At 43.1% G+C, this 19949-nt stretch overlaps 1 protein-coding gene across 1 annotated transcript in view; it reads left to right on the forward strand.

Moving 5' to 3' along the window:
* The window catches only part of LAPTM4B (lysosomal protein transmembrane 4 beta), a 187222-nt gene that overhangs the window by 128355 nt on the left and 38918 nt on the right, over positions 1-19949 (forward strand). The gene's annotated exons all lie outside the window — the stretch shown is intronic.

The raw sequence follows: 19949 nt of genomic DNA on the forward strand, positions 1-19949 counted from the left end.
CACATCTAAGTATCCAGGCATCCGGGGTAAAGCTCTCCACATAGACCATCCTCTGCAGCACCATCAACGTCATCCCTTCCACACTGCGCTCCACGAGTACTTTAAGCCTTGCTTTCAGATTGCTCTACTGCAGGGTAGTCTTCCCGGTCATGACTGAGGGCAATGAGAGCCGGCGGTGAGGAGGATGGTCTTCGTGGACAGCTTTACCCTGGATGCCTGCATAATTAGATGTGCCTCTTTTAATCATCAACCATGTGAGTTGCTAAATGTTGAGCCTCCTGTTGGATTTAACGTCTAATCCCCTTGAGGAGGCTGCCATTCGTGGATGGACATTTTATGGTTACACAACCTATCACATTCCCATACGTAACTTTTTTATATGGACAATAAACTGAAAGACTTATGAATAAATGGTTGTGGAACGAATCATTTGAGTTTCCACTATTTCTTATGTAGCACTGTCCCCGTAGGGCTTGCTGTAAGATGACTTGTTGCGCCTCCTCTGATTACCAGCACACAGTCACTTAGGGAGCAGTTCACACATCCCTCCTTACTCCCGATGGCTCATCACACAATAAACAGTCCAGGGGTATTGGTTTTTAGTGTTTATTTTGGAACTTGGATGGGAGAAGGGAATAGTGGGAAATACCAACTGTAACTATTAACATATAAGGTCAACTGTAACATGGCCTCACCAGGTTGCTTGTGGAAGCAGCTGCGCTACTTAATCAATACTAACACATGAATGGAAAGGGTTAAGTCCCCGTGCTCTTTTCTCTCCAGCAATAGACTTGGTGAATCTTCATTATCTTCGGGACATTCACTAGCATCCCCTTTACTGACAACCGTCCACTGACTCTTCTAGCTGCAGGGGTGGCCCCCCTCAGGTCAGGCCCCTTGAAACAGATCTGTACTCTCTGTACTGCAGAATCAGATCCTCCAGTGTCTCCCCTTTCAGTCAGCTTCAGCAGACCTCTGGGTTCAGTTCCTCGCTAGCACTGTCCAGGCCCTCAGGTCGACTACCTGAGGCTGCATGGCACCTCTACAGAGGTGGAGGCAGCAGCCCCCTCCCTCTGGGACTCCACTATCCAGCCAAAAGAACCAGAGCACATGTGCTCCTGGCTTTTATACAGTACCCCAGCATGCACTTTTACTTTGCCAAATCACCAGAGTTGTATCATACGCCTGTGCACTCATTTGTCAGGTTTCCTCCCACTGTCCAATATGCCTCCCTATTGGACCTGTGTGAAACCATCTGCAGACAGAACGAGTTGCACCTGAGCGCAATGAGCAGACCTCACTAACAGATCCTGCTCTCTGGTAGGCAGAGAACAATATAGATTTACCTGCAGTTTTTCTGGTAAGCAGACAGGACCTTAAACTATACTTTCTCTCTAGCACCTACCTAGGAGGGTGCTACACTTATAGGGAAATATACTTTGATAGAGGAGTGCTTTGGATTACAATCATGTTTCCGGAACGAATTATGCTCACAATCCAAGGTTTTACTGTATATATCATATTGTTTGGTATATGATTATGTCCTATGATCCTCACCTCCATCTAGTGGCCACAATGCAGTATTTTTCTTTTTTATGAATCATTTCAGAAAAATACCACATAATGCATTTGATCTCTTGAAGGCCAAGTTGACATGGATTGTGAAAAATGAATAGTTGTAGGCGATTCTACACGACACATAAATAAAAGTGAAACAATCATCAGTGATAAACGAATAATAATATTCCACAGCAGAGCAAACACATTTTCAAAAATAGTAAAAAAAAATATAAATAGAAAATTGTGCATAAAAACATATATATAGTAAAAAAAAACTCTGGCATCTTTGTTTTGTGGTTTTTTTGTAGATAAGGGGATGGGAGAAGGGAACGAGTGGGATACTCCTTTAGGCTTAACTAGATACAATTTGGGACTTTATCTGGAAAAATGTCTGTTAGCGCTGCCTTGACGCCAGCCGACGCTAGCCAGAGCTCACTGACGCTTGGAACACACTGTAACTTGACAGAAGTGCTAAATCCTCGACTTTAGGTCCAGAAGACTCAGGACTGTGAAGCCTAGAACTACTGACACTGCTGCACTGCAAAGTCTCTGACCGACCACTCTCTCCAACCTGGCACTGACTGGAGGTAGCTTGCTGTGAATTTCTGTATGGCTGTAACTCTCAACTGATGCTCTGTACACTTCAGGGCCCAAACCGCAGGCGCCCCCTTTACACTTTAAGCTCTTCAGGGTCCACTGACTATGTACCCCCTCTACTACTTCAGGGTCCTCAACCTAGGTACCCCCTTTACACTTAGCTGACACTGGATCCCAGAACCTCCTACAGAGTGGTCTCCTCTAACTCTTCAGGCAGACCCCCAGGGGCAATCCTCAGTACTCACGACCTGTGTAGGCTTTCCTGGGACTGGTTCCCTCTCGCTCTCCGCTGATTCTCGGCACACCGGATCCCCTCAGCTCAACTCAGCTCTCTCTCTGGATTCTCAGGCGACACCCCGAGACATCCACTTCCTCAGACAGGAGGAGAGACAGCCGTTCTCTCCCTCCTGGGACAGGCCAAGGACACCGTGTAACGAACTTCCCCCAATCACTTTAAAAAAAAATTATGTAGAAAAAAAATTATGTAGAATTTGCAGCAGGCAATAAGTGCACTCAATGGAACTTACAGCAGGAGGATTTTTCCAACAAGGTTTAATCAATATCAATGTTTCTGAGGAAGAGAAAGAGAAAGGGTGGCTGTGCCCCACCGAAATATTGACATTGATTAAACTACCTTGAAAAAGTCATTCTGCTGTAAGTCCCATTGAGTGCACCTACTGCCTGCTGCATATAACATGTGTATGTTATATATTTGTAGCACTCTCCTAGGTACAGTAGGCAGGTGCTAGGCAAATGCATCTATCGCTCCTTGTTCTTATCAGGGGAGCCTGATCTATTAGGTTGCCTGTTGCATGTCTCTAGGTGTGATTCACTGGGTCTGAGGGAGTGTCCCCACTGTATCCAATGAGTGAGCTTGTTGGATAGTGGAGGAAACCCAGCCAGTGACACATTGGCTTTTGTTGGAGTCCCAGTGGGAGGGCATTCTTGCAATGCATCCTGGGATTGCCCATAAAGGCTGGGGGGACATGTGACAGGGCATCTTTGGCGGGTAGCAGAGTCCCAGGAGGAGGCTGACGGCTGTCTCTCCTCCTGTTGAGTATGAAGAAGGTGGTTTCAAGCAGTCGGCCTAGTAAACCAGATGTGGAGCTGAGCTGCAGAGGATACAGTGAAGCTGATGGTGGAGCTGCTTGCAGAGTCTCTCAGGAAAAACAGTGTCCATGAGTACCAGGAGATTTGCCAAAGGGTCTGCCCAGGAAGGGGGGCCACTCCAATGGAGTCAGGGGATCAGGGAGCCAGCTCACACAGAGTTACAGTAAAGGGGGTGCCGTGTAGAGAAAGGGAAGAATAGGGACAAAGGGGGTACCAGGAAGGGCCATAAAGAGTGTTCTACAGTACAGTGCAGCTTATCTAAATACTTCTTCACTGCATAGTCAAGGTGAAGCAGCGGCCTTGCCGCATTCAGTTATTCAGCAGTCTCAGCAAGTCATCCCTCATCCCATCAAAACTCATCCCTTCTCCTATCCAAGTTCTCAAATAAATCCACCAAAAAAAAAAAAAAAAACCTCTTAGACTGTTTTCTGACTGAGCCAAGCACTTCGAAAATGCTAAACTGTGATGTTGTTGCTATGGGTAAACCAAGGGAACCCGTAACCAGCAGCTCCCATGGGAGTAGTGCTACATATTTATTTGAGAAAAACTTTTTTAACACTTCCTTTAGTAATTATTAGTTTTGATATTTTCTATTTATATAGAGTAAAGGAGCAGCTTTTACTTATTTTATTTATTTTTGCTTTGACAGTCGCCACCCGCAGCTGTCAGAATGCCCGAACAATTACTGCATTTCATTGGCTGCAGTCACTGTTCAGCCGATAATTTTCTGCCCAGCTCCATCAATTTTTTTCAGTTTTAAGAGTGTTTGGCCAGCTTTATGCTGATCATGCACAATACAATTTTTAAATATTCATCTGCTTTAACGGAAAAACAGATAAACAGCTAAAGGCAACTTACCACCGACACTTTAGATCATTTTACAGTTTCAAAATAAACTGTTCTTGGTTGGATTTATTGGTTTAGTCAATTTTGTGATCAAATGATGTTTGAAAGTGGTTGAAATTGTTTAAAAATTGATTTTCTGGTGGCTACAGCGTATTCTGATTACTTGTATAGAGCCTCTGCGGTATATATCCACCTGCCTATAACATTACAGTCTGCAGCGCACTCAGCTTCCAATCCTTAATCATATAATCCTATAACTGAAGGCAAAACTTTATTTTTTAGTTTTGGATAGAGCGGAGAAGGATCTGAACACCCGTCAGGTTTTTTTTTTTTCTGTATATGCCCCATTAATGAGATCCATCCCCTCTATTTGTCCTGTTTACCTTTATCACTGAAAGTTAAAGTGAATGAAATCTCAAATGTTGAGTTGTCCCTAGAACAGGAATAGAGAGGAAATATTCCAATGGGGACATCAGTTTTGGTGACAACCAGGCATTCACTAATTGTGGAGGGATTTCCTCCTTCTTCCTTTTGACTATAGCCCCATACACACGTACCGAATGTCGGCCGAACGATCGGCCGTCTTTTGTCCGGTGCTGTCCTGTCAGCTGAAAAGTGCTAAAGACTGCACACGAATTTTGTCGGCCAACAACAGCCGACTGCATAAGTGATGTCATGTGCTGGTTAACTTTCCGTGTCTTTTTTCTTTTCTGAGCATGCCCAGTCTTGCTAATCGGCTGTTTGTCGGCCGAATTTTGTACTGACTGGCGAACAATCGGCCGTTCTGGTGTCGGCCAACAAAAATTTTAATGCCTGCACAAAAGATTCTGTTCGGCCGAAAAGTCGCTGTCGGTTGTCGGAAGCATCATACTAACAAGCCGACAATCGGCCGATCGTTCGGCGGCCGAATATTTACGGCCGACAATCGCTACGTGTGTATGGGGCTTATAGGACAGAAAGTGAAGGGAAATTTCAGCAATGGAAAAAAAAAAAAAATTGCAGGAGTTATAACCCTCCCTTAGGGCTCAATTAAAAATGTAAAGAAATTGGAGCACCCATAAATGCACCTAATACATTAAGCTGTGTTAATGGCATATTTTTGATGCATTTGCAGTGCATTAAAAAACACTTACCAGTTGCCCCATCTGTGTTGGCTTTTTTTACTTTATGGATTTTTGTATTATCATCTTGGCTAGTAACGTTTTCTAAACTCATCTCAAATGCATTGTGAATGCCATAGGGGCATTTGTGATGTGTATGCACTGTGTTTGTGCATTTAGATAGGCATTTGGGGAGTTTCAAAGTCTGACACGTCTGGTAAATTTGACACCATAGGATGCTAACACAACCATGTGAACCACACATTATGCTGCAATGCACAAAATGTTAAACTTAGCCTTATTCTATCCAGAATGGAAAAAAAGTTTTGCCTATAGTTCTACTTTAGTTCTACTGAAATGTGTAGGGTTAAGTATTGTTATCTCATAGGAAATCCAAAGAAATTAGCATGTAGCACTCTCCTATTTAGGTGCAAGTAAAGGTAGGTTGTAGGTAAATTTTGTTATTTTTGGCCTCTGCTGTAGCCTAAATGATTATTTTGGTCTATTCTGGGCTCTGCAACTGCAGGCTTGCCTGTCTCCCCCTATCTTTCCAGAAAGCACTGGAACATAGTGGTTGAAGAGGGTAGGGCTTGAGCTGCCTCAGTTAATCCTTGGTCAGGAGAGTGAGCAGCAGGGTGCTGAGAGGGTTATTTAGGGTGCTGAGCAGAGAATTGCAAGGTCCTTGGCCTGATGGAGAGTGACCTGGCCTTGAAATACTGTTAAACCTTCCAAGGCTCTGAGAAGCTGCAAGAAATTCTTGATGATTCTGGCTCACCAAGGAGCTGAAGGATAACCCCCAAGTCGCAGGAACAACCAGGCAACATCCAGGGAGGATCATTTTCAGGAGGCTTATAGTGCAGTGTCATCTGAAACTGGAAGGAGTCATCCAGATAGCCAGTGACACAGCAAGTGGGCCTGAAAGAAAATCTCGGAGAGGGACTGTTGTCATTTTGCCCCATTTTGGCTAGAGGGACTGCTTCATACCTGCTGGCCAGGGTTGTTTCCATGGTGGGAGACCCCTGTGCTGAATTGTTTGCTGTTTCCTTCATAGAAGACCTCCTTCAAGTTTGTTAGTACTGGGCATCCCAAGGCTTTTGCAAACCCCTATCCCAGTTCTACAAAACTAAATAAAAACCACAAAAACACACTATCTGCCCAGTCACTGTGTGAGAGACAGAGTGAAACTTTGTGCACCTGGCTGAAAATAGCCTGTGACTGGCTGTTTGAACCAAATTGGGATCAGAACCTGGGTTAAACAGCAGGACCAGTATAGAGTTTGAGCTACATGCACAACTCTGAGTTATTAAAAAGAGCCACTACCAATGTAAAAGGCCTTTTTATTGAGGTAGTGGTGGTTGTGGACCACACACAATTGCCACAGATCAGCTTGTAGGCAGACTGCCTACAGTAAGTTAGGTAGTTGGCTGGCCCAGGCTGGGGAAGGGGTTAACATTTTGCACCTCATTTCAAAGGCTTTTTTGGCCCTGCCTTTCTGCCCTGTGATATAAATGTAGGGGGAAAGCCGGGTTTTGGGGTTGGGTCAGTCGGTTGGCCCACTCTAGCAGATAATGTGATCACTATGCAACATTGAGGGGGACTGCTGCACCCAACAGTCAATCAGAAGACACTGAAGCCTAGAGAACTGCCAAGACCTGGGGAAATTCCAGCAATGGACTACCACCTTGTTGAGGTATGAATGGGCAGTCTAGTTCAGTTAGTGAGGGGAATGTTGCACTGGAACTGTACCTATTGGACTTTCTCACAAATGTTCAAGTAAAGTTGTATTTTAAGCCTGGTCTGAAGACTTTAAAAGGGGTGCATGCTCATTTCTGACGTATGAGAGAACAGGGTCAGTAAAGCACATGTTGGTAATGAAGTAAGCAGTTATGGAAGGTTAACTTGGCATGGCCTAGTCAGAGGAGGAAAGCATTTGCTATGGGTAACCAGAACTAGTGCAAGGTACATTGCAGCCAATCATGAAGCCTGGTGTAGATGTCAAGTCCTCCGGTAGGGAGGGGGTCGTTGATCTGGCTCCCTTCCTAGTGGTCAGTTTCCTAAAGCAACCTGGACTGATCCCATGATATGAAGACCTTCTGTGCCTGGCCGCATGGTACAGGAAAGAAAGAGTTAAGTGCACGCATGAGGTCCGTGCTGATGCACAGCGGGACTCCATTCTGTCACTGGGAGTAAGGTGGCAGAGGTACGCTGGACTAGTGGAGAAGGCATCGGCTCGGCAGTGTTCCTCCACAATGCACTATACTGCAAGAGAAATGTGTGTAGTGACATGGACAGCACTTTACAGAAGGACTTTATACATTTTATACTGCACACCATTTAAGGCTCATCTCTAACGCATAATTTTTGATTGTCACATGAACGAGGTCCCTGCCTGGTCCCAGGCATTAATGAGTACGCTCTGTACCCTCACATGCAGGCCAGCACTGGTCTTTTTTTTTAAACCAGAAATAATACACGGACACATCATTTTCTTCACCATAAGAATGATTTGCAATAGTTTCCGATAGTTCTTCTCGTTCTGTTGTATACATGTAGTTCTCTGGTTTCCAAGTTCGAGTTTGTGGGTTACAGCTCTGCCCATCAACTTTATTTGTGGGAGAAATACCTTCTACATTAAATCACTAGCATGGCTTCAGCTATTCTGTGGCCTTCTTGGTAACACCTTATATGAGGGAGGTTACGGAGACGTCTGTGGTATGCGTAGGAATGAATTTAGCAGTATCATAGAAAGTACTGAACTTTTAGCCATATGGACTTCTATCATTTAATATTGTTTAAAGTATAACTAAAGACAGTTTTTTTTTTCAGTTTTGGATAAAGTGGAGATAGACTAGTGCTGTCTTTGCCCCATTAGGGAGAATCAACCTCTCTATTTGTACTATGTAGTGTTATCTAAGGGTGAAAGTAATAGAAAGACACAGATTTTGGGTTCTCACCAGAACAGGAAAAGAGGGGAAATCTTCCAATGGGGACACTAGGCACTAGGTCTGCTGACCCTGGTGATAAACAGTGTTTTCTTACTTTCGAGGGATTTCCTCTCACTTCCTGTTGTGGCTGAAGGACAGTAAGTGAAGGGAAATGTCCCCAAAACAGATAGCAAAAAAAAAAACTGACAAGGTTTTTAGGACTCTTACTCTATACCCAAAATGGAAAAAAACGTTTTGCATTTCATTCTACTTTAATTAAGGTAAAATTTACTATAAATAATTAAATAAAATTATACAATGAAAACCAAAAGAAAAAGGCACACTCAAGGAAAAGGCACATGAGGATTATCATAAAGGGTACATATGATACAATGTGATGTAGTCAAATCCGTAGTACAACAATTGCAAAACCAAGAACCCCAAAAAAAGGTATGGATATATACCACAAAAGAGGGCACCCAGAAAAAAAAAAGAGGTTCCTCTTGACAGACCAGGTAACAAAACCAGGTGTAAGGAGGCGCTGTCAGATCATGACCAGGGAGACCAGTAAGGCTGCATCCGCGACCACACTGGGCATCCAGACCGCCAAATGGAAAGATAAAGGTATATGCAAATAGATTATACAAAAAAAAAAAACAAGCACAAAAACAAAATTGAAACGTGGGCAAAGTCAGAACGCAGAGCAGCAGTTGGAAAACTGAACTCAGGTGTGAGGGTCAATTCCATACATGCATATCGGTTATACAAAAAATTCGGGGAATCCCGTTAGCAAATAATAAAATGGTCAATAACACAGTCAATACCAGAATAGCGCCCCATGAGAGAAACCAAATAGAATAATACCGATCTTATTTTTCTTTGCATTTAGCTATCCATTCCTCAGCCTCCATAATGATATATACCAAACTCACCCAATCCTATCAACTGGGAACCTGAGGTTTCTTCTAGTAGATTGGAATTGAATGCTTAGCTGTGTTAAGGAGGTGGGGTAAAACACACTTCTATAGTGGCTGAGAGGGATGGAAAGAACATGTAGCAAAAACTAAATTGGCAGGTCAGGAAAATTGATGTCAAGGGTAAATTTGGGTTCTAATATCAGACCAAAAGAGTTGAAGTCTTGGGCACTCCCATCAAATGTGTACAAAAGTGCCATGTTGGCCACAGTGCCAGACTGTGAAGGGTATATCCTTACCAGTTTAGATGGCACCCTGTATTAGCGTGTTAACAGCTTGTAGTTAGTTTCTTGCATTCTCGTATCAACAGAGCTGGAATGGGTCAACCAGTAAAGGTGATCAAGCCGAATCTCATGAAAATCATGGTGCAAGTCTGTCTCCCACTCACGTATGTAGAAGGATTTGGTGGGTGGCCATATAAGCTGAAGCATTTTATACAGTACTTATATACTGTATTATTATTATTATTATTATTATACTATTTTATACAGTACAGAAATAGAGTGAGGTTCCAGGTTGCTGTCACCATGAGAGACTAAGCTTTGGTGTCAAACTATGTACAAAATGATGGAGTTGCCTATAGTGCCACGTATCCATAGGGAAGCTCCCATATTGCCCTTTAAAGGCTCCAAGGTACCTAGGCCCTCCTCTTCATTTTACATTAATTTAATACATTTTGCATGTTGTACTACCATAGTCAGGCCATGCTATTTATATATACAGAAGTCTCTATTGGGTTTGTTTTGTATCAGATTTATAGAATGTGTGGGCTATCATTTAGAATAGCTCAACAATTTTCAGGCATTAAAGGACTTTAAGGAGTATGTATCCTCAACTTTTTTTTAGATTTGTTGTTGTTGTCTTGAGTCCTCACTGAGTAGATTCACCCTCTACTTGTCCTACTGACTATTCTCACTGAGACAGAAAGAGGCGTCAACAAGAGATCATGTAAGGAAGTCTTAAAATGGGTACACATCTTCTAGTGTCCAAGAGTGGAATTCTCCTCGCTTTGTAGAGATTTCCTCTCACTTCCTCCTGTGTCTCTGGGACAGGAAGTTTAAGAGAAATCTCACCAATGGGACAAACATAGCAAAAAAAAAAAAAAAAAGCAGGAGTTTTAATCCTATGCTACTTTATCCAAAAACTAAAAAAAAAATTTTTGGCTATACATACACAAAAACTTTTGTACTGAGAAAAATACAAAGCCTACAATTGCTGATCTCCTGAAAATAATAGTTGCCTGGCTGTCTCTGGATTCAGTACTTTCTGTGTCACTGACCTGAACCAAGCACGCAGAATAAAATCAGAAGTCCTGAACAGCAGTCTTTTGCCAGGTCAGTCATTAAGCTGGCCATAGACCGCATGTACCAGTCAAGATTTGAACCATGTATGGGCAGGCTGATTGTACCCAAGCTGATCGATCGATAAACTTGGGTACAACCAGCCTGTTGGATTTTTCATGCTGTAGCTGCCAAAAATAATCCCAGTATGTTCTCCCGGCAGGGATAGCACCAAGCGCCCCTACCCTTGGGAGAACACAATTGTTCAGCGGGAGCCATTCCCCCATCAACACAGTCAGCCTGTGGACGCAGGGATGAAAATCACACCATCCAAGGCCGGCATTAGAAAGCAATGAAGAGTTTTGATCAGGAGGTCACAAATGCCCCCTCTGTATTCTCTCATTTCAGGCTTCCTTGCAGGTCTGCCCTGACCTCTAATCAAAATTTTAATTGTAATGGATGCCAAAGAGACTGAGACAGACAATATGTGGAGCACAGAAGACATATTTTTACATTAAGTGAGAGCTACAAAGACCTTCCAAATAGGCAACCCTGAATACGTGAAAACAAAGCTTCTAAATACCCTTTTTTGAAGATGCCTTCAGGCCATTCACGTGACTCCTGGCCGCTCTCCTACTCCAATGTATAGGCAACAGCGGGAGAGGCCAAGATCTCCCTCTGACGTCAGACGGGGAGGTCATGTGACCACTGTGCTGGCCGCTTGGCCCCTCCTGCTGTAGCCCTTAGATGGGGGAGGAGAGCGGCCGGGAATCACGTGACTGGCCTGAAGATATCTGCAAAAAAGGTATTTAGAAGCTCATTTTTCAACAAACACTTACATTGCGTGTTATAGCTGAATAAAAGAGAGGGACTGACAGTAAATTTTTTTAAAGTTTAACTTATTACTAATAGTGGCGGGGGGAAGGGTGGCTCACACACACACATACAGAAGCTGACAGGCAAGGAGGGGGGGGGGGGAGAACAGAAGAGAGCTGCGTATGATGGAGGCACGTAAGGGTTGTTATGTTAGGGTAACAAACACTAATTAAGGTAAAAAATGTTTAGGTGTCAGTATCCCCCCTCCCCCCTTTGCTTACCTGAGCCCTCATTTGATCCAGCACCATGCATGTCTGCAGCTCTTCTCTCCTCTCACTTCTGGGTCCCACTGGCTTTGCTGGGGCACAAGGAGCCATTGTCACACAAAGCCAGTTACCGGGGGTGGATCCGAGTCCCGCTGTCTGTGTCGGTGGACACAGCAGTGGGACTTGAGTGCAAGCATGCGTGCTTCCCATGGGGGCACTGGCCAGAGGGAAGGGGTCAGGAGCACTGGCCGGGGACCCAAAAAGAGGAGATTGCATAGAACATGTAAGTATAGATAAGTTTGTTATTTAAAAAAAGTTTACTTTACAATCACTTTCAGGGGTTAATTTGCTAAAACTAATGGATGCTAAATCTGGTGCAGCTGTGCATGAAAACCAATCAGCTTCTAGGTTTATTTCCAAAGCTTAATTGTACAAGCTGAAGTTAGAAGCTGATTGGCTACCAAGCACAGCTGCACCAGATTTTGCACTCTCCAGTTTTAGTGAATCATGCCCTATTGTTATCAAACTGTTATGGGCAAAGGTATGCTTTAATATTTTAGATCTTTACAGGCAGTCAATGGCTGGAGCTGTTGGATAATTTCATGTGTTTTTCTGTTTCTCATTACCACCTGATAAAATATAACCCCTTGTCAACATAGCTCAGTAACTTAAACAAGGCGGTCTTTAACACAGGGCAAAAGGGGCAGCTGCCCCGGGCCCAGTCATTGTTATAAGGCCCAAGGCAGCTTCCTCTTAAGCCCACACTGCTCGCAAATAGTTAAGTGGATTTGGGAGGGCCAAAGAAAATGTTTGCCCAGGGTTCAATCAATATTAAAGACGGCCCTGAACTTAAACACAGTGTTTATGATTTACTGATTCACTTATTTCAGTGCAAGTCTTTAGGTAGGCTGGATTTGCTTAAAAACAATGCATTCTCTGTGTATATGTACTATTTATAAACGGTAAGCAGATTTTTTTTTCTCTGCAGTTGTTTATCAAATAACCTTATTCTACTATCTGATATTCAGATAACCACTTGAGAATCAAGCAACAAGTCTGTATAAATATATAATTGCCATATGTAACATGTACATTGTAAAAGATTTCTTCCAGGTAAAGCCTTATAATAACTCAAAATATCTATTTACTTTTTTTCCTTTAAAGTCATTTTTTTCATGATCAAATATCAGAAAGTTGGCACAAAGTCAGCAGCCATGCAGTTATGTAGCGAGAAGAAGAAGAAGAAATCAAGATAATAAGCAGTTATGTGTTTTCCTGTTGTCAGTTATATTGTTAGAATTTCTGTACTTGGCATGTATTTTGCCATTTAAGCAATTGTAGACTTTAATTGCTGAATGATATCATAAAGCATGTCTCTGTTCGAAAACTGAGATGTGTATTTGTATGAGACATTTCATTCAGTGTCTGTTTGGCTTGGTTTGCCTTGAACATTGGCCAGTGGGGTGACATCATTTCCTGTGGGAGTGCGGTACACAATGAAATCACTCCCGCCTTACAGTTAACACAACACTGTATCTTGCACTGGGATTTTCATAACAAATTAAACCGGTATTAAACCCAAAATCAAACATTTATCATATTGCAGCTTACCAATTCTTAGATTTGATGGCTGCATTCATTTTCTCGTATAGGCTTTCTTTCCTTTATTTTCACCTGGTGATCCAGCCAGTAAGTCTGTTGTTTTTCAAAAGAACAAGCTCTCCAGCAGAATGTATCAGTTACAAGGATGAGGCAAACCATTAAGCAGGGTCGCTTACAAAGATCAGCCTTTATTTATTTGTGTAAAAGCTTTATCTCAAAAGGAAAAAATTTTTTTGCTGTAAATGTGTATAAATTATTACCTGGAGTTTGGCTTCATTTGTTGGTATATTTAAATTTGCTAGTCCATCTAACACTACCCTCCCCCCCAGACTGACAATGCTGCTATCTAAAGGTGCCCCCCTGTGCTCCTTAACCACTTGCCGACCGCCGCAAGTACATATACTGCGGCGGTCAGCCCCTCACAGGCAAAGTGACGTACCGGTACGTCACTAGCCTGTGAGGCTCTTGGGAGCGAGTGCGCGCTGCCGGAGGCGCGCTCCCGCGCAGTCAAGGACCCCCCCGCGCGTGTGCCCGGCGGACCCGATGTCCGCCGGGCACTCACGATCGTCCGTGACAGCGGGAGAAATGTAGGCGGCTGATGTAAAGCGGCTGATGTAAACAAGCCGCCTGTCATTCTCCGCTGTGTAGGAACAGTGATCATACGGTTCTACTATGTAGGACCGTTGATCATTGTTCCTACACCTCAAGCCACAGCCAATCACAGTTAGAATCACGCCCCTAGGGACACACACAGCCCCTTCCTCTCAAAAAAAAGTTAACCCCTTCACTACCAGTGTCATTTTACAGTAACAGTGCATATGTATAGCACTGATTACTGTAGTAATGTCACTGGTAACCCCAAACGTGTCAAAAATACAGTCAAGGGTCCGATCTGTCCGCCGCAATGTCGCAGTACCGCAAAAAAAAATTGCAGATCGCCGCCATTACGCGTTAAAAAAAAAAACAACAAAAATGACAAAAATCTTTCCCTTAGTTAGTAAACGCGATAACTTTTGCGCAAACCAATCAAAATCCGCTTTTTGCGATTTTTTTTACCAAACATATGTAGCATAAAACAAATTGGCCAAAAATGTTAAAAAATTTTGATTTTTACATTTTTTTGTGGGGAATTTCATATAAAAAAAATGTGAAAAATATTGTTATTTTTGCAAAATTGACGCTTTTTTTTTGTTTATAGCGCATGATCAAAAAATCGCACAGTTGATCAAATACCACCAAAAGAAAGCTCTGTTTGTGGGAAAAAAAGGACGTCAAATTTGTTTAGGTACAGCGTAGCACGACCGCGCAATTGTCCGTTAAAGTCACGCAGTGCCGAATCGCAAAATACCCCCTGGTCAGGAAGGGGGTAAAATCTTCCGGGGCTTAAGTGGTTAATCTAGAATGAGGGCACTCTGAGGCTTCATGTACACTAGCCTACATTTACTGCAGCCACGGGAAAACACAAAGTGCAGAAAAATCACGGTTTTGCTGCGTTTTCCTGTGGCCGGTGGTCAAAACATTCCTTTTCTGCGTTCAGGGAGAGGGAGGTTGAAGCTCACCTAAACCTGGCAGCTCCTAAACTCTCCCAGACACCTAGGCTTTTATGGAGTTGAGTTTAGAAGCTTTGGCAAAAAAACTCCAAAAGCTCCTAAACTCAAGTTTAGGAGTTGGCCATGTAGGTTAGTGTACATGAAGCCTAATACAGGAGGTGCGTTACTGGCCAGATCACCAGGTGAAAACAGAGGGGAAAAGCCTAAAATAGGAAAATGAATGCAGCCACCACATCTAATGATTGGGGAGCTGCAATATATTACATTTATGGTCCTGTGTTTAATACCGTTTGACAAAGTCCATTTCTAGAAAAAGAGTTTTGTAGCACATAGACCTTGTACCTATCTGCTGAGATACTAAAACAGCCATGTGTCACTTGCACTATCGGATTATCTAAGTGCACATGTATCCATCTGATTATAATTCATTCATCGTGGAGGTATAAACAAACAGCTTAACACACATTTGAAATGGATATAGTATGCATGAACTGTCTTACCTGTTAAAAAAGTTGCAATTCATTTCAGCCAGTGTTCTAACCTATACATCCCTCCCAGGCAGCATAGCCAGGTTCTGACCTGACTTTCCTCTACTACGTTTAAAGCAAAGTAGGTTGGTCAAAGACTGCCTCAGCATGGGTACTGGATAGTGAAATATCAATAACACACTGCTTAGATCAACCGTCAGCTCTACTATGCTATCAACCAGCTCTATGCCCAATGTGGTAAAATTTGGTTGGCTTCCAGAGTGGCCTCATCTTCTCTTAGTTGAGCTCAGCCTTTCTCAACCAGGGTTCCAGACAATTCTAGGATTGTTTCACAGGTTGCTACCAGTTCTTCCAGTGATATCAGGGATCTTTTTAGCTATTTGTAAAGTAAGGGGGGGGGGGGGCTTGCAGTTGTCTTTCCAATGACCGCTAATGTAAGGAGCAATTTTCCTGCTGACCACCGATGTGGGAAACATTTTCCCACTGATTGCCAATGTAATGGACCCTTCTTACTCTGACCACCATTGGAACATGCACATTATCCACTGGCGTATATGAAGAAAATACCAATGACACAGAAAAAATTAAATATCCTCAAGTAACTGTAAAATAAACTGCTGCTTAAATAGTGATATTATTTACTACGTGAGCTCGGGCTCTCACTGGTTTTATTGGTTGAACTAGAAGGACTTGTTTCAACCAGACTAACTATGTTTGGCTTTTCATAGGCCATAATCAATCCATTGAACTTAGCCACATCGTTTGTCGTTTCTTTTGGACGTCAGAAGGAGGCGGGGGCCTGGGACTATAGAAACCAACCATATATATTGGTCCTAGGTGGATGGGATCCCTTATGGCAGAGGTGTCAAACTCAATTTCATTGCGGGATGCATCCCCATTATGGTCGCCCTCAGAGGGCCAGTTCTATCTGTAGCCCAGCACTATCAGAAGTCAAGAGCCCCCACCCTCTCATCCCTTACATCACAGTGCATCCCCTTTACCATGTGCTGCTGCTGGGAAGAAGCTGGAGGCAGAGTTGGGAAGCAGCAACTGCAGTGTCTGGAGGAGGGCTGGAGTCAGCTGCTGAAGTCTGCTGAATGCTAAGACCCGTGGAGGTGGAGAGGAGGGGGTGCTGCAGCTGCACAGAGAGGTGCAGGATCTGTAGAAGGAGTTGTGTCCTCCTCTCTGCTGCCAGCTACTAAGTTGGGGGGGGGGTCCTCTCTGCAGCTACAGGGGGAAGCACAGGATCTGGCAGAGGAGATCTGTCCTCTCTGCTGCCATTTGCTGAGACAAGGTGGAGGCAGAGATGAGGGAGATGCAGCAGCTGCAGGAGAGGTGCAAGGGCCACATGAAATGGCCTGGAGGGCTGGATTTGGCCCGTGGGCCTTGTGTTTGACACCTGTGCCTTATGGGATCCCTTATACAGAGAGTCTATGATATAAAGCTGTATTGACCTTCTTAGGCAAACGCATAGAGGGGTCAACATATTTTAGTGAGTTCATTCCCTGGAAGGGACACTGGTGGTGGCACAGAGTGGAGTCGGGTGGAATGAAGGCACAAGTCACTTTTATTTGCAAGAATTGTAACACAAGCGGATTGCACATTTTCTTTGCACTATTACACTTTGATTTAAATTGCTGATTTGCACATTGAAGTTTGCACTTTATATAATTGTATGTCCTGATAAGTTTTGCATGGTGGGTATTTATTAAGAGTTTATTATATATTGTCACAATTGGGTAAGCCTAGCTTTTTCCATTTTTTAATATTAACATTATCCACTGGCCAGCAGTGCAAAGGGCTCTTCTCCCTCTGGCCATCAATGTAAGGGGGCCTGTTTACATTATTCTGTTTACTTATATCTGTAGATATAGTACTTAGCAGGGGTTTCTCCATAATAAAAACATTAAAAAAGGCTGATCTTAACAGCCCAGTGCAGAGAACTAGAGGAACTCATATAAAAGATTATTCTCAATAAATGACTTAGTAAGAATTCAGGTCATTTGATCAGCATAAAGATACAAGGAGGGAGCACCATAATGATTGTTTGTGTCCAGTATAAGTGCTATTTAAAAGGAAAAAAAGACTGTTCAGAAAGAAACCAGTGTCTTATGGAGGTTCCATGAGGCCTACTTCCCTAGAAATGCTGGATGCAGCATGATCTGGATGGTATAGATTCGTTTTCCCAAGGGATGCTTTATCTGAGAACAGTCTAAAACGCCCACTAAGTTTCCTCTATTTGCTGATTTTGCAATAGCCCCATCCGGCATTTTCAATGTTTTAATGAAAGGAGCACATTGGATAACAAATGCGTGGTCTCCTTGCTTAACACATTTTTAAAAAAAATTAAACCTATTTTATACAATTCTGGCACTCTTCTCCTTGTATATTTATGCTGATTAAATGACTTGAATGCCTACTAAGACCCTGAGAACAAGTCAATATGTAAATTAGTTACAACTCAGCTGTGACTTTCCCGACCTGCATGTTTGTTCCACACCAGCGACTCAAAAAGTATAAAAATAAGATCAGCAGTGCAGCAAATCAGCTAACATTTTCAGAAAGGGGTCAGCAATGGGGGCTCTCAGATTTCTTTCTTTATTAGGGCTCATGCACACTGCATCTCAAAGAAGCTGCTCCTACAGACTACAGAATAAAATTAGCTGAGGGGAGGGTTTTACTATGACTTTTTCAGGAATTTACAGGCATATGCTCTTACAGGCAGAAAAAATCCCACCAAACTCGTGTTTTTGAGAGGAGTTTTAGAGCAGAAAAGATGCCTAAGTGCCCAAAAATGTGCTAAAAAGAGTGAAAAAGTACAAAAAAGCATGAAAAAGCTTTACAAAAGTATGAAAATGCACAAAAAAAGGAAAGAAATAGCTGAGGGGAGGGTTTGTGAAAAACACTTATGCTCAAATAAGCTAGAAAAAAAACGTGCAAAAGAGCACAAAAAATCACAAGCTTCATCATGCTATAAGGGCTCATGCACACTGGATCTTAAAGAAGCCCAAAGAAACTGCTCCTTCAGGCTTTTGAGCTTTCATGTTTTTCTGCCTGGAAACTCCCCTCCATGTTAGCCATGTATCCATGCTAGTGATCGACTGATATTGTTTTTTTTATTGCCGATACTGATATTTTGGTCATCGGATATCGGTATCGGCCGATATTGGCTGATATTTTCAGACATTAAAATTTTTTTTTTTTTTTTTTACAGGCACTCTGGTGGAGGGATCTGGGGGTCTAAAAGACTCCAAACCTCTCCTCGGCACTTAAAAGCATTCAAAACGCCAAGTTTGGCTGTTTTGAATGCTCGCATTTATTTGAATGTGCTGCCGAGTACCCGGAAGTGATGTCATGACATCACTTCCGGTTTTTTTACATGGACACCCGATCAGAGCCGAATGCGGCTTTGATTGGGTCTTTTGTTCGGCAGCCATGCCGGTGGGACGGGGGCCCCGGGCGACGTCCCCTCACGCTCCTTGTAATGACAGCTGAGCGGCTTCTCAGTCGCATCGGTTGTCATTGCAAGACAGCCGACCAGCGGCTATGGACGCCGGTACTGGGGTGATGCCTCTAGCTGCAGGCATCACTCCGGTACAAGCCCTTTCCCTTAATATTGCCAATATCGGTAACCTCATGGGCCGATTCCGATATATCGGGAAAAGTGCGTATCGGCCCCCGATATATCGGCATTGCCAATAATCGGTCGATCACTAATCCATGCACACTATGGCTTTTTCAGGAGTTTACAAGAATATGCTCTTACAAGCAGAAAAAAAAACCCCACCAAACTCCTGTTTTTGAGAGAAGCTTTCGAGCATAAAAGACGCAAAAGGGCCCAAAAAACATGCAAAAAAAAAAACGTGAAAGAGCATGAAACAGCTCAAAGAAGCTAGAAAACACACAAAAAAAAAAAAAAAAAATAGGAAAAATGAGCCGAGAGGAGCTTGTGAAAAAAAATGCCTATGCTCAAAGCACAAGCTTATTCAAGCTGAAATAGAAGCTCAAATGCCTATAAAAGCAACTTTTTTTGAGGTGCAGCATGCATGAGCCATAAAGCAGACAAATAAAATCTCAAATGCCTGTATATGCAGCTTTTTTTTTTTGAGCTGCAGTGTGCATGAGCCCTTAGGAACCCCAAGAGCCAAATTATATTCACTAGCAGTTAATACCTGTTAATGAGACTTTTCTATGGTTTTGGTGATGTCAAGGTCTCACTTTGCCTTCCTGTTGGCAGCCATCTTGGATATGTGCAGGTTAACCTCTCCTCTTGGGGAACAGATCTTGGCTGCCCAACCTGATGCTCCCACAAAGAGACCTGCTGGCAAATGTTTTGTACCTGAGGGGTTGCGCATCAGACTGTTGCGCACAATTACAAGGGAAAAGACTGCAAGCCCTCAGGTGATATATATAGTCAGGTGTGCAACATCATCATGCTCAGATCTAAATTTTCTATTGTCACTATTCTAGCTATGAGCCTGAAGAGACTCTTTTCCTGGCAAGGAAACTCCACAATCAGCTGAGAGCTTTTCAGCCTGGAAAAAGGCCACTTCTGTTTTTACGCCTGCAAGTTACATCAGGTACCCTAACCCAAAGATAGCAGGAAACGGCAGCACAGGCACCCAAGGACCAGCCTGCTGGCAGAGTCATCTTCATTCTCCCTGGACTGCCAAATGTGGTTTCCTTCACATTGGAAATTCAAAGTGTAACTAAAGCCCAAGCTTTATGTTTAGTTTTGGATAGAGTAGCGAAAGAAAAAAATCCATTAAGTTTTTTGGCCATCTCTTTTCCATTGGAGAGATTTTTCTTCACATCATGTCCTGTAGACATGAATAG

Source organism: Pelophylax lessonae (assembly GCF_965119305.1).
Source record: "Pelophylax lessonae genome assembly, chromosome: 5".
Classification (NCBI taxonomy): domain Eukaryota; kingdom Metazoa; phylum Chordata; class Amphibia; order Anura; family Ranidae; genus Pelophylax; species Pelophylax lessonae.